Source organism: Euprymna scolopes, chromosome 19 (genome assembly GCF_053919585.1).
Source record: "Euprymna scolopes isolate OS-2025 chromosome 19, ASM5391958v1, whole genome shotgun sequence".
NCBI lineage: Eukaryota > Metazoa > Mollusca > Cephalopoda > Sepiida > Sepiolidae > Euprymna > Euprymna scolopes.
Window position 1 is genome coordinate 130,132,946 of NC_136500.1, and position 11,115 is coordinate 130,144,060.

Here is an 11,115-nt window from a genome sequence, read left to right on the forward strand (position 1 = left end):
TAAACATTTTTCTTTGTAAATAGGTTTGTGAATTTAGGTTGTAATTGTAGCAAGTATTATGTGTGCAGGACAAGGAGCTATAATATTTACCAATGACGTGTACGGGAGACAACTGCTAACTGACTTGGATTTGAAAAATTGTAAAGAGAAGTTGTTTAAAGTATATTAGTTAGGACAGAGTTAGTTCCCTTTACTTAATATTCTGGATATGAACTTTGAAGAGCAAGGGAGATAACCCTGATACTAAAGGGAGATAACCCTGCTTCATTTAATCTGATTTCATTTTAGATAAAATAAATACATCGTTTTAGATTTAAGGAAACATACTTAAATGAAACAAATTATAATCATTATTTTCACTTGTGTTCATACATATATATTCTATAACTTTTTTTATAAATTAAACTACGTTGGCACTAATAATAAACTGAATATAATACACTTTGCATATTATTTCGACACTATTTAACCAAAGTCATATTCAGTAAAAATGCAATTTTCTTTTACTTTTTTTTTTTTAACATATATTGACATTTTTCTAGCGTATTTCTTATTAACAGAATTAATTGAATTTTCTCAATCTATATATCTATCAAAGTTAAATTGTGTGTGTGTGTGTGTGTGTGTGTGTGTGTGTGTGTGTGTGTGTGTGTGTGTGTGTGTGTGTGTGTGTGCATTTCCCTACCAAATTACTCTTTCAATTCTCAGTCTCCAAAATCGAGATTTGACATTTTTAATTGATTTTCTGTCAGAAATTTGGCTGTCAAGGCGTCAAAATCCAATGATTTGACCTTTGGAAACTCTACCAAACTCGTTCGCCAATTTTGGGTGTAAACACTTGAAATTTTAGATGTAGGTTACATGAACATTGATCAAACATTTTAATTTGATTTGAGCCCAAAACAACAAATGTTTGAGGGCCAAAATTGGAGTCAAAGTTTTTAAAAAATTGACCTCTGAAGTCTCTACTAAATTACTTTGCCATTTTTTCTTTTTTTCTTTTAAATTTTACATAAAGGGTATTCAGATGTAGGGCAAGCTTTTTTATCGGTTTTTGACCGAAAATTTGGCTGATAAAGAGTCAAAGTCAAAAAGATGTCACCCTTGTGGTCTCTAGCAAACTACTCAGCTAATTTTGAGTCTGAACATTTGAAAATTTACATATAGGATATTCAGACATGCAGCAAACATTTTCATCAGTTTTGGGGCGAAAATTTGCCTGCAACGCGGTCACAGTGGAAAGAGTTGACCTTTATAGACTCCACAAAACTCTTACGCCAATTTTGGTCTAAACACTGGAAAATTTAGATGTAGATTATCTGGATATTAGTCAAACTTATATATATATATATATATATATATATATATATATATATATATATATATATATATATATATATACATATTCACATAAAATTATGAACAATACAGAGGGCCCGAGCAAAGCCAGACATAACTGCTACACGAAACGATTATTTTGTTTGTCATATTTTAGCAGTTATTTCTCTCTCTCTCTCTCTCTCTCTCTCTCTCTCTCTCTCTCTCTCTCTCCTTGTTTCTTCCTCTTCCTTTCCCCCTTACTCTCTCTGTCTCTATCTATCTTTCAATCCTCTCTCTCTCTATATATATATATATATGTATATATATATATATATATATACATATATATATATACATATATATATATACATATATATATATATATATATATATATATATATACATATATATATATACATATATATATATACATATATATATATACATATATATATATATATATATATATATATATATATATATATATTGCTGTAATTATGTAAAAAGGAAATTAGTTACATTAATTTCCCAAAATTCAAACAAATGACCATTTTTCTTTCTCACTGTACACATGTAATTTGAGTTTTAATATATATATATATATATATATATATATATATATATATATATATATATATATATATATATATATATATATATATATATATATATATATATATATAAAACAAATATCGGAGCTTTTTGCTTCTTGTCTTTAAAATAAAAATGATAAACTCGTATTAAAAAGAAATCTATTATTATGTATGTGTATTTTTATATTTTAGGGAAGCAGGCCAAATATTTTTTCAATGTAACTAAATGTGTTTGGGTACGACTCGTTTGTTGTCGATAGTCGTAGCCCCGACACATGACACCTCCGATGATTGACTGGACTCTAAACGCCTGTGTGACAACAGGCCATCTACACATGAACACGTGTAGACTATCAAACAATATTGTTCTGAGAAGCAAAATTGTATTATGATTATTTGTTTTGTATTTCATTTATTGTATATTTTTGTTTCGATTATTTTTTACTTATAAAAATTCGGTCAATTTTATCGACTGTTTTATTTGCTCTTCAAAGAGATTCATGTCTTTTTTTTTTTTATTTCCTCTGTTGAATAAAACAAATGTAATGTTCTTGAAGAAAATTCGTCCAAGTTTTTTTTTTTTTAATTTATTTTCTTAGTTGTTGTATTCAGTTGGGAAGCAGTCCTGCAGTATTGTGTTCTTAAACATGAATTTTACATTTAGTTTTAGGTACACATGAAGTTACGGTTAGTAGTAATGGTTGCCACATGGATTTTCATTTAGTGGTAAAGACGCGACGTTGACTTGTGGTAAGTTGTAAGGTTGCCAAAAAAACTTGTTGTTAGTAGAAAGATTGCCACAGGGACTTAATGTTAGTAGTAATATTGTCACATGAACTTGTGGTTAGTTTAAGTTGTCACATAAACTTATGATTATTAGTAAATGTTGCACATGGAATCATAGTTACTACTAAGGCTGCCACATAGTTTTAAAGTAACGTTGGTAAAGTAATGTTGCCACATTGACTTAGGGTTAGTAGTAAGGATGCCACATGGACTTTTGGTTAGTAATAAGATTGCCACTTGGATTTACGATTAGTAGAAAGATTGCAAAATGGACTTGTTATTAGTAGTAAGGTTGCCACATGGACTTAACGTTAGTCATAAGGATCCTTCATGGATACTCAAGGTTAATAGTATGTTTGCCGCATCGACTTATCGTAAGAAGTAAGGATTCTGCATGGACTAATGGTTATTAGTAAGGATGACACATGGATTAATGGTTATTAGTAAGATTGCGACATTGATTTATGGTTAGTAGTAAGGTTGCCACATGTACTTATGGTTAGTATTAATTTTGCCACATGCACTTATAGTTTCTAGTAAGGCTTCCACATGAACTAATTGTTAGGAGTAAGGGTGCCACATAGACTTAAAGTTAGTAGTCATATTGCCACATGACTTAAGGTTAGTAGTAATGTGGCCACAGGACTTATAGTTAGTAGTAAGGTTTCCACATGGATTTATGATTAGGTGTAAGCTGCAAGAGAGACTGAGGATAAGTAGTCATAATGCCACATGGACTTATGCTTAGTATTAAGGTTGCCACATGGACTTAAGGTTAATAGTAATGGTTTCCGAATGGACTCATGATAAGTTGAAATGGTGTCTACATTTGCTAACATTTATTTCTTGGATAAATATTTTTCGACTACTTTTTTGTTGATTATAAAATGCCCTAAAAATGCCCTAAAAAGCCCTAGAATCATTTTCTAAGTTAGGTAATCGAAGAATTATTTTTACCCATTATGATATTGATAAAAAATGTAAATTAAAATCGCATTATGAGATTGAATCAATCCTAATGCATTTCGGTTTCTTCGTAAGTAAACAAGATAAAAAAAAAAGGCAATAAATGTTAGCTAAATCCTTTTTAGGAAACATGGCCACCAGCAATTATAACATGAAAATAGCGGGGAGGAGGAGGTCTAAAATTCGAGCCTCGCTTTCAGTTTTAGAAAACATAGGTCACGTGATATTCCGTTGATGGTGTCACAGCAAATAACATAGCCGCCTCTGTTCTGATCCGTTTTAGCACCCCACCCCAGCCAAGCACCTCTCTCTCTCTCTCTCTCTCTCTCTCTCTCTCTCTCTCTCTCTCCTCCGTTTTGTCCGTCCTCCTTTATCCTCACTTATTTGGTGTGATGACTGTTTATAGCGACACACTAGAAAAAAAGATGTGATACAGCCATTTTATTATTGTTATCCGTTATATCTTCTCAATCATCATCATCATCATCATCATCATCATCATCATCAACAACAACAACAACAACAACAACTTACTAGGAGTTTTCACACAAGTCGGCATCAGTGATTGCTCACTGACAATAGCCAATAGTAGTCCCTGGAATCTCTCTAGATCTTTCAATAAATATTGCAAATGAGTTTGCGTTATCGCAACAGCCGTTACCATTGACTTCTTACTGGCAACGACCTCCTCAAGTCGCTATCCAGTAAGTTCTTATTCTTAAATTATCGACTTCATTTTTATATCGCCGCCGTAGGTGTGTCAGAAACTTTGTGAAAATATTGAATAATTCGACCCCCTGTCCTTCCAAGCTTATAATTACTCGAAAAATGTAATTCAACCCCTAATTTTTTTTTTCAATTAAAGGAGCAAGGATAAGAAAAAACAACGTAATTAAAAAAAAAAGGAAGGGTTTTAAACTTCAGACTTTACAGGTAAATTTCTACAAAACACTAGTTTTTTTTTAGTTTTTTTTTAATTTGAATATATTATTTATTGATTTTTTATCTTCAATTTGTGATATATAAAACTTTGGTGAGTAAATTAGTTATTTACTTTTTAATAGACATTTCAAAATGGGAGGCGTGAATTAAAAAAAAAAAAAAACGTTAGTCTAAAATATTCAGTTTATTGGAAAGATCATAAAATTTCACATTGACCCTAAAAATATCGTAAAAATCAAATCAAAAGAAAAATTTTGATAAATTTTTAAAGTTTAAAAATTGAAAAATACTGAACTCGTAAAATTCAATTAATTTCATTACTGTTTTTTAAAAAGCAAAAAAAAATATTTTTCTATTACTTTTTATACAACTTTAATAGTTTATTTTGGAATTATAATCCATAAAGAAAATAAACAACCCACTTTTAAAAGAGAAATTACGAGTTTTTTTATATTTTATTAGCAGTTTCGTGTTAGGGGTGACGTGCTTGGGGTGGAGTGCTGAGCGCACCCCTCCCCAAGCATCTCTCTCTCTCTCTCTCTCTCTCTCTCTCTCTCTCTCTCTCTCTCTCTCTCTCTCTCTCTCTCTCTCTCTCTCTCCTCCGTTTTGTCCGTCCTCCTTTATCCTCACTTATTTGGTGTGGTGACTGTTTATAGCGACACACTAGAAAAAAAAAAGATGCGATACGGCCGTTTTTATTACAGTTATCCGTTGTATCTTCTCACTCATCATCATCATCATCATCATCATCATCATCATCATCTTACTAGGAGTTCTCACACAAGTGATTGCTCACTGACAATAGCCGATAGTAGTCCCTGAAATCTCTCTAGATCTTTCAATAAATATTGCAAATGAGTTTGCGTTATCGCAACAGCCGTTACCATTGACTTCTTACTGGCAACGACCTCCTCAAGTCGCTATCCAATAAGTTCTTATTCTTAAATTATCGACTTCATTTTTATATCGCCGCCGTATGTTTTCCTAACCGTCCATTTAAAAAGAGGCTTGATGTATACATTAATTATTGTTGTTATTAATATTGCTAGTCTTATTGGTCAGCCTTGCACGTGCGTTGAAAACAGAAATCCATTTCAAACTGAACTTGTCAAGGCTGTGTTTCTTCTTCAAAGAAACAAGAACGCCGACAATCGACATTTTGTCGCCGCTCACTGCTCACATCTTCGCACTAGTACGCTAATAAAATTGTTCTTTGTGTATATATTTTAATGGGATCAAAATGGTGAATCTCAATTTGAATTGAAAGTCAAGATAGACACAAGAACATTTTTTTTTAATCATAGCTTTTAATGATTTAATCTATTAAATGTAATAAGTTTTCCAAACTGTTAAGGTTTGCTACGAATTTTATCAAACTTTTCGTGTAATTTAATGTCAGATGCAGTCCGAGCATTAATTTTGTATTGTTTTACGGTATAACCCTTTTCGTTTTATTTCATGCCAGTTGCAGTGGTGGAGTTTGGTTTTGTCTTCTGTATAGTCTTACAACATATCAACCCAGCTAGGTAGAAAACGGGCACTTAGAAAAATCAATTTCATCCTTTTTAAGACAACAGTAAATAAGTAAAAATGTTCTTTTTTTTAATATTATGGGAGTGTAGTCTCTTCTTTTTTTAACAGAATAAACGTTTTAAAATAAGTTAAACCACTAAATCTTATCCAGCTAGGTAGAAAACGAACACTTAGAAAAATCAATTTTATCTTTTTTAAACAACAGTAAACAAGTAAAAATAGTAAAAAAAAAAAAAAAAAAAGAAGTATTATGATGGGGGGGGGGTCGCATTTAAAAACAATATCCCCTTCAAGAATAGTCATAAAATATATTTTCAATCGATATTAATCCAATAATGGCCCAATTTTTCCACCTAGCAAAAATCTTCCATGGACAGGTTTTCTTAAATTTATGAGGAGGATAGTTACAATGGATTTCCGTCCCTCTGGCCCTAGGCCACGCATTTTAGGGGAATGAGGAGTGATTGTTTAGCTAAGTGTACACATCTTGATATGTATTCATTTTATATATATATATATATATATATATATATATATATATATATATATATATATATATATTCCACAGCCAAACAACGTCGCAACCCACAAGAGTCATGACAGTCAACGAACCGGACGTCCAAGACTCGAGTTTCGCCCTCATTTGGGCTAGTCAGTTAGACAAATCCGAACTCAGGATTCATTATATACAATTTCTCAAATTCTGAAATACATATATATATATATATATATATATATATATATATATGTATATATATATATATATATATATATATATATATATATATATATATATATATATACACACACTCATGAGCAAAAAAAATGGGCCAAGAGTGAAAGAAGGAAGAAATTGATTTTTCAATATTTTTCCATGAATTTTTGTTAATTTTAACTGAAAATTTCTATTTTGCAGATCATTATTATTATAGCATATAATAATAAGTGAAAAAATGAATCCTAAAAATGGTAAGACCGCATCTTTAGCGAGGATATAAAAAAACGAATTGCAGGATTAAGGCTGTCCAAAATGACTTACGGGCATATTTTTGATATTTTAAGAAAAGAAAACGTGAAAACATCTTTTTCTACAGTGAAGCGAATTAGTCAAAGATTTGAAGTCGAACGCTTGGTAAAAGGGACATCTGGAACTGATCGCCCTATAGCATCCACTTTGAAGGACGACCACAGGCTTAAATTAACTGTTTTCAATGATCGAAAGAAAACATGTTGACCATAGCAAAGGATTCAAAACGGGCTGGAAATTCTTTTTCTAGATATACAATATGTAGATGAATGAAAGAAATGTGATTTTCCTCTAAAAGGTGTGCAAAGAAGCCATTTTTATCTAAGAAGAACATCAATGATAGAAAGAGGTTTTTCTCATATTATGGAAAGAAACATACAGACTGATTCAGAAATGTTTTCTGGTTAGATGAATCAAGCGTTTGACTTGTTAGTGATGCTCCCGATGCTCCCGAATGGTGCAATCAAAGAACTGGAGAAAGATTTTTGCCAAGTTGCATAAAAACGGCAGTTAAACACGAGAATGGAGGGATAATGGTATGGGGAACTTTTAGTATAGCAGGAGTTGGAGAACTTGTTAGATGTGAAAAGTCAATCAATGCAAAGGAATACATTTGAATATTAGAAACAGAACTGTTACTAAGTATTCAGAAGCTGGGAATATCCCAGAACATTATTTTTCAACATGATAATGCCCCTGCACACACTGCTAAAGTCACAGATAAATTGTTTTCTGATAACTCAATTGATATGATATTTTGGCTATGTCAAAGCCCCGATTTAAACCTAATCGAGATATTTGGTTCATAATATCTCGTGCATTGGCCGGAAGAACTTTTTTGAACAATGACAAACTGTGGGAAGCTGTGCAAAGCGAGAGAAATAGCATCTCCTCTTCATAGTGTTCCACTTTGGTTGAGAGCATGTCTAAAAGGATTGATCTCTTAAAGAAATCAAAAGGGAATGCGATTCCATCCTAAGCATTTATTAAAGTAAATGTCTTGTTCTGTGTTATTAGTCTCGTTTAAGTTTCCTTGTTCAATTGTTCTTTGTTCAATATAGCTTTTAATGCAATAAAATGTATAAAATTTGTTTGGCCCATTTTTTTGGCTCACGAGTGTATATATATATATATATATATATATATATATATATATATATATATATATATATATATATATATATATATATATATATATTGACAAGTAAACATAAGAAATCTAACGACGAGTAAATGTTTAGGATAAAATACACTTTTATCCGTTGCGCCACTGGTACAAAACTATTTTCTCCTTTTTGACGGAGTAGAAGTGTCGCTTATCGATTACTTGGTTGTAAATTCGATAACTGGCTTTGATGAGTTTTAGTATAGCAACATTTACGAACGCAGAACAACAAATAACAAAGGTTTTCCTTAAATTTTTTAAAGGTTAGTCCTCTTGTGATGTAATCGGCTGGGCTCTCCTTAGTTGGCACGTATTGGAAACTCAACTCCAACTTCATCTCCGACCTGATTGTTGCAGACATTTGCGTTATATCTTGCAGCCTGTTACGCGCAAAGATGTTTTTTTGTGGTTATCGACTTTGATAGTATCCAAGCTAATAGCACTTGAGCGTCCGTTAGAACATATACTTTTTTCTATCAGGGAGTTCTTTAAGACTTCCTTTATAAAGGAAAACATTTCAATGTCAGAAATACCGACAACAGCTCCAAAGTGGGGAGAGATTTACCTTGTAATGGTGCTACTTTGGCTTTAGCAAACACCAGTGCAGACTGTCCATCTTGTACGGCATATGCTGAAAATTTTAGAGGCATCACAAAATAGGAACAATTTTAGTGGCTTGTTTTTGTCTAGGACTCTCCTTGGAAATGATATAGAACCCAATTCCGTTAAGTCCTTCGCCAGAGCTTTCCGTGTTTTTTTTTTGTTTTGTTTTTTTTTTTTTGTTTGTTTTTTTGTTTTTTTTTTTTTTACTCCTCTGGAACTTCATCATCCCAATCCAACTTTTGCCTCCAAAGATCTCCTATCAGCATTCTGCTCCTCACTATTACTGGAAGACAAAAGGACAAGGGAGCAAACATTGTGGAAGCTTCAGACAGCATTTTCCTTTTTGTTGATGCTATTACATCGCATTGATGTTTACAGACCTTCGTAGTATCATGTTGGGTGCTGTATAAATACCCTAAAACTTTCTCCACACTAGAATCAAACCTTGACAGAGTTCCATCTGCCGCCATCTTTTTTCGGAACACTGCACTGTTGGAGTTAAAGGATTGTATTTTAAAGTTACCCTCTTGCAGTCGCTCCTTCACCGTTGTGTACAACGTAAATGGATTTTTAACGTCATTTCCTGTTTTCACCAAATTGTCCACATAAAAGTTCGACCTGAGTACCTGGAAACATTCATCTGATTGAAATTTTTCTGCATGATATTTTAAGACATAATTTAATATAAATGGACTTGCATTGAAACCAAATAAGATGGTAGAGTATCTGTAACAATGCAAGTTGTCGCTTTTCTTTAAAAAGAAACAGAAACGATTGCTGTCCTTTTCAGTTCTAGACGAATCATAAGGAATGCTTTCCTTATGTCGGCCAATAACACATATTTGTTGGCCCTAAAGCGAATCAACAGTTCTAACATGTCTCCCATTAGGTTGACTCCTGGATAGGCTGCCTCATTCAGAAATATAGCATTTGCCCCCTTGTAGGAACAATTGAATACAGGTCTCACCTTCGTGGTCGTCTGATCAGCCAGTTTGAGTACCAGTCTGTGCGGAATCCATATGTAATTTTGAAAGTCTTCTGGAGTCACCATTATTTCCTCTATAATTCCTTCGTCTTCCTGTTGTCTAAAGACGTCCAAGTATTGATCATAGAGACCTTTCTTCTCCAGGTCTTTAATTACTCTTTCTAGTATTCTAAGCGCGGCATTGTGGTTAGAAGGCACATACTTCACTTTGTCTTCATACCATGGCAGCTGTACATGGTATCGGCCATCTCTGTAGGATATAGTGTTCCTAAACTTCTGTACCATCTCTTCATCCACGGAGGAGAATTCCTCTGTGACAAGTAAACCTCGTGACTCCATGCTAAACATACTTTCCAGTCCTCTCTGGACGTTTCCTTTTTCAAACCAAGCTTTTAACGGGCCTGTGTATTTCTCCACTGGATTCAGCACAAAATTACTTTTGTACTCTGAAAGTAGAGGTGTTTTTTCCAACAAAGAGGTATAATTAATTTTTGCTCCTCTCTCTACTTTGTGCCTTAGTTTTAGTTGATTCTCATACATGAGGCAACGACAGTTACCAAAGGGTAAAAGTCCTTTCGGAGTGGAAAAGGCGGCTCTATACATGCAGGGGACGATTTGAAACGGTTCTGTGAATTGAATGGCGTCAATTCCCAATAGCCCCTCAATTTTAATATAACTGTCCCTGCGATTATACTTTATTGCCAATCGATGTCGTTTCAGGTTTTTAACTATTTGTGGAAGCTCCAGTAACTCATGTGAAAGATTCAATTCACAAGAAAAGAATTTGAAGAGTGTGAACTTTCTCAGGGATAAGTTTTAATTCCACAGAGGTCTCCTTAAAATGTCTTGTTTCTGAGCCCAAAAAGGTTTTCACTTCCAACCTACTTGCTTTAGCTGTAGAAAGGCAATTCAGTTTTTCCAGCACAGAGGTATCCAAGTAGGTCCGTTGGCTTCCGGTGTCCAGGAGATAATTTATTTCCAACTGACTATTTCCCTTTCCTACCACTATGCTGATTACAGGAGACATGAAACCATAGCTGTAGTCATTCATATGTAAACATGTGTCCACACGCACCTTGCCTCTCTTGTCTCGGCACATTGCTGTCACGTGGCCCTTAACAGTGAAGCTGCTACAGCTATTATTTCTAGCTGTTCTCAAAGGGCACATTGCTCCCTTTTTTAGGCATCTAAAACA